Genomic DNA, 6000 nt, shown 5'->3' on the forward strand with positions numbered 1-6000 from the left:
GGTTTCGGGTCCTGAAAACCTGTTTTTCTTATTAATCAGAACGTCCTCTCTATGAGGTGATGGCAGAGGTTGATCAACTTCTTCAAAACCCATCTCACACATTATATGTGCAACTTTCATTGTCTCCCACATGCTCTTCAGTTTCCTCATATGACATGAAGGGAGATGTCATGCCCCACCATCCGCAAGGTGGAAACATGACACAATCCACAATGCATCTAAATTTTTTTATTAAACATAACAAACATCTCAATTAATTAGTTTCGATTAATAGAATATAATAAATTATACAAATTTGAGTTATAAATTCTCTTTCAAAGCTTAGTTAATGTGGTCCAAAAGGTGAGACAAAGGTATATTAATTTAACAATAATTTAATGTGATATACTTACTCTATAAAATAATTATTATTACACTAATTAAACAATGTTGATATCCCCCATTTAATAAAAACTCTCCTTAAGTTCAATGCTCACCTTTTCTCTTGCTTAAATTATCCATAGCTAATGTTCGTTAATAAAAAACAACATATAGTTTAAATTTAAAATAGATAATCCAAAACTTCATCTGAATAAAACTTTAATTCATTTTATTTTGTTAAACTAATCACTTAAAATTAATTTAGCTAAACTCATAAAATTCTATTATAGAGCTCCCCTTTTCAAAGTTGTTGTTAAACCCCACTTAAAGTGAGGGTCCCTAGTCACATGGGACCCACCATGAATTAGTTCAAGTTAATTAAGTCAGATTAATTAAAAAACACATATATAAGTCTCCACTATTGGATTTGAAAAAGGGTTTTCTTTTCTCATTTCTCCATGTTGTTGTGTAGTTTGAAGAGGGAAGGCGATGGAGCCAATATTTTAGCAAGGGCATGGATATGAAATGGAGTAGGAAGAATTTCATATCTCAATTTTGATACATAGGTATTATTTCTTTTAGTTGCAAATTTCTTATATATATTTTTAAAAAGAAAAATCTTAGGTTCTTTTATTTATTTATTTGTTGTGCTCTCCATCATTTCATTTAGTTTGAATCTTTTTGATGACAAGTTTAGTAGTGATATTTCTGATTTGTATATCAATAGAAGCACACATCTATTATTATTATTACAAAGTTGTTGTTGTTGTTGTTGTTGTTGTTTTTAAACCTACTTATGCTAGTGTGCCCCCCATTTGAAGCCAACGCCCCCCTCTCTCCCCCCATAGGGAGATCACACCCCCATATGGGAGGTGTGATCCCCATATGGGGTCACACTTTTTCATATATATATATATATATATATATATATATATATATATATATACTTTAACTAAGATTTGCCTCCACAATCTAGCATAACATATTTATAAACATGTATATATATTTTAATTAATATATTTGTTAAATGTAACCAAACACAAAATGGAATTATATACAAATATATAAAACTATTTATGCATAGATACACTTACCTATATTTATATTTTCCCATATTGATTAGTGCTTGAAAATGATATTTTTAATTATAGTTTATACTTAAAACTCTGTGTATTTTATTAATTAATGTGCCTAGCGGCAGACTATATGCATGCATGTTTACCTCTTTTGCTCTTATACTTTGCTAGTTAGAAGATATATATTAAAAATAGTATTTTGTGCTAAATGTATTACTTGTGATTAATCAATGAAGAAAACAACTGATATTCAGGATTTTTGTTGTTATACCTTGTTCTATCTTTCCTAGATATGTTTTCAAATGTGTTGAAAGTCATTTAAAGACGTGGAGTTATAAACTTCTTGTCCAACAATGTGGAACACTTGATCACTCTTTTGATCGCTTCAATTGGATGACAAATCAATTCTCCCCAGGTCTACTTTCATCAATTGTTTATGAAACATTTAGTTTCATTTGAAGTAATAAACTCATTGTAATCAAAGACATCAAGTCTTTTGTAGTTTAAGTTAGTAGTTGTTGCTCATCTAGGCGAGTAACATTGAATTTGAATTTGAATAAGGATATGTGTATATATATCCCATAGTTTTCACTAGATATTTAGTTAGTCAGTAGATTAGTCGTCAGTTTAGAGTCTCACTTCTTTGTAATTTTTTGAAAACCTGTTTTACTCCCTTCTGTGAGCCAATTGCAATGCAAATTTGAAGTTGATTTGAAATCTTGGTGTTCCAGAATCCCACCAGAGGAAGAGCAAGGCCTTCTCAACCAAAGGGAGGTGATCCTAAGTTGGTTCTTTGTTTTTATTTAGTTATTGCATGTTTGTTTTACTTACATTCTTTTTTGTAAGTTCGTGTTAATTCCAAAAAGTTAAAAATCAGTTGCACTATGTAGCTTTCATTCACATTTATTCATAGATAATTCCAGTTTATAAATTTATTAAAGTAGATGACAATGGTGATTAAAGTAGTGATTAGACAGAAGCTTTGTTGAACTTGTTCATGGAATTTAGTTTACTTTAAATGTTCTTTAGAATAGAATTTTTATTTTCAGCAAATGAAAAATAAATTTAATTTCTCAGCAAGTAGAATAGAATTTGAATTTGTGTTGAAGTTTAAATATAGTCTTATTCTTAGCTAGATGATTCCATGAATTAGATTTAATAAAGTCATGTTTATATTGCACTAAAAGAACTAGAGTCTTTCTTAAAGTAGATTTAGTACCTTAAGTTTCAATTCTGCTAGGAAAGAGAAGTGTCATTAGCATATAATTTAGTTCTTAGAAAGTGACCCTGAGAGCTCCTGACGTAGAATGACCGAAGCATAACTCACCATTCTCAGTGCAAAAACCCCCCAACTTAAACACATCCTTATCACATATAGCTCTACGAAACACCCTGTTCGATAATGAGAAATTAAAGTATGCGAGTTGTGACATCAACAACCTTGCCCATCACATACCTAGATAAATGCAATGGTTTGGTTGTATCTATTTGCATGTAAAAGGATGCAATTAAATTATAGATAAATACATCATACAAGTTACATAATTCTATAATTTTAGTGCATGAAAATACATTAGGATGGTAGGAATAAAATCTCCTGAAAAATATAGATTTGAAACATATCCACCTTTAGAAGAAGATATTCTAAACATATTGACATTCAAGAAGGTAAGAACATACACATATAATGTTTCTTTCCTAGAATACACTTCAAGAAAATTAATATTCAAGTAAAAATACTCCTCACAACTAATTTACCTTAATAATGAAAATTTATTAAAGAATATTTCACATTAAATAGAAAAAAATATTGGATTACAACCCATTCAACATCACAACCATATCCAAGTCTCAATTTCTAAAGTAAAAGAAAATTTACTATTCCAAGCTCAAACTGATCTATCACTTTTAAAAATCATATGTTCTACATTATATAGGATTACATCATAAATTTAGTTACTTTTAATCTCTCTATTCCTTTAAGCAAGTAGATAGAAATTTCATTCACAAAGATTAAAATTTTCTTTTTGACAAGCATTATATCTAATGTGTCCAAAGTTTATTTTTACACAATTTAATCTACATTCTATATATGATTACAACATAAATATTCCATGTTCCAACACCAAGTACTACACAAAACTAGCATAACACTTTACTTTTGCAACCCCCAACCTGCAAATTAAAATAAAAGCTAAAGGAGCCAATGGGAAGCTCACCTCCCAACCATAGGGTTAAATGTTAGCCCACCCCTGACCTAGGGGTTGAGACTCTACTCCGGTTACACTCATGCCAACACAATCATCTCATTGCTTAAAAAAAATTTCCACAACATACTTATAGCCATGAACAACCATATAATAATCACATTAATCTTATATTTACACAAAATCACATTATAGATTTAACCCATCACACCCACATAAGGAGAATATAGCTCACACCCTCCAAATGGTGTAGGGGCACCTCCCAAGGTTATATATTTACAATTTCACATCAAACCTTCTTATATATCTCAATTCCCATCTCAATCTTAAGCATAAAACAAATTGAATTTGACATATTAACAAGGTGGTACTCATACCACATAAAATAATACCATGGGTACTCATACCTGTTGGCAACAATGCAACAAACTGAGAGGGGGGAGGGATGAATCAGTTTGCACAAAAACTTATAGCAACTTAAATCACAAAATAGAACTGATAATTAACAGTTAAAGCATGGAATAACACCACATAAATAACATGCATAACACCAAGATTTTTGACGTGGAAAACCTGGTTAAGTGAAAAACCACAGTGGGAACCTACCCACAATGAGATAATACCCCATTAGGAGTAAATGTGAATATTACAATGGGGAATACACATGCATTCAGGCACACTACCTAGAGCTCACTACTCAAAATAAGAAACCCAAAAAGGCTACAACCTTAAGAGAAGGCTCACTACCTTACAGGAAGTCTCACTGACTTACAAAAACATTCAAACTACAAACTAGATCACATGAACTATGAAAACAACATCTCCATATGCTTGAGTACAGTTCTGATTAAGTACACAGTCTGCTCTGCAACACTTATATTCTCCTTCGCACATACAACTTGATCATATACTCACAGATACAATGCAAACATTCGCAAACATACATCTTGTATGATTAGTACATTTATTTATATAAACCCTCAACCTCAATTTCAAGGTCAGCTAAACCCTCAATGCAAATAACAAAATAATATCCACACAGGCTACAACAATACATGCTGACCAAAATGATGTCGGCTAAAACATAGTATGGACCCAAATCAATACTGCAAACACTCAATACCTTCAACAATTACGCCTCGATCATACACAACACGCTACAACCACCAAGAATGTGGCATAACATGAAGAACATGCACAAGGAAAACATTCAATAGCACGTACAATAATCAATGCAAACCACCAATACACATAGAACATGATCTAGAGACATTCACAAGCAATGTGAATTGTATCACAACAACTGCAACAACTTGGATTACTAGAATCATCATCATCTCTCTACCGGAGCTCAAGAACATCAACATAACTGTCTATCAGCCTGAAAGACTTGCTTGTGGATTTCCAAATCATGAACCAATCAAATTGAGGACACATATCAACGTCCAGAACACATCCCACACATTTGAAACTAAAGATATAGCAATTTTGGAGAATTACGGAGCACAAACCAAAATACCGAATAACACAAATAACTGTATAATATCCCCAATACGAGATCTCATAACTCAATCATAACATCATGCAGACCTCTACACATGGGAATGAACCATCTATAGATAACATACCAAAAACCCTTTAAACCACATCATCTCAATTGCAACACCCAAGCTAAACCAACTCATCCAATCAAACTACAAGACTGGAATACATAAGAGAATACGTTAACAAAACTTTCCAACAATCCTCATCAACAATCTCCACATGTGTTGACATCAATGACAACATATCAACCAATATCCAACAATCTCCCCCTTTGGCATTGATGACAACATATGAATATGAAAAACAATGAATGCAATGAAAGAAATCAACTCTCAGCAATCTCCCTCAAAACCACAACGAGACAGCTCCCCCTTTGACAAACAATTCAAATCTCAAAATGCTCTAATATCTTATAGAGTTTTACGCATGCGTCTCTCCCCCTTTGACATCAATGACAAGGCTCAGGAATCACAATTTTCTCCCTTTGAATTAGCTTCATAAATCTAAACATCTGAACCACCAACACTGACTACTCCACCTAAGTAGCAGTCGCACTCATCAATCCAAAGCATAGGATATCTCTATGAAGTTCACTGGACCAATGCAAAACCATGCACCTTAGTTCTCATCAAGAGGGGAAATTACCCCTAACTTCTCTCTCAGGTACTCAAAAGTATCTTTAGGAAAAGGCTTCATAATGATATATGTTATTTGTTTCTTTGTAGATACATACTCCAATCTGACTTCTTTCTCATTCACCTTCTCTCTCAAGAAATGAAACTTGATTGATATATGCTTTGTTTTGGAATGCA

This window comes from Cryptomeria japonica, chromosome 1, assembly GCF_030272615.1.
Source record: "Cryptomeria japonica chromosome 1, Sugi_1.0, whole genome shotgun sequence".
Classification (NCBI taxonomy): Eukaryota; Viridiplantae; Streptophyta; class Pinopsida; order Cupressales; family Cupressaceae; genus Cryptomeria; species Cryptomeria japonica.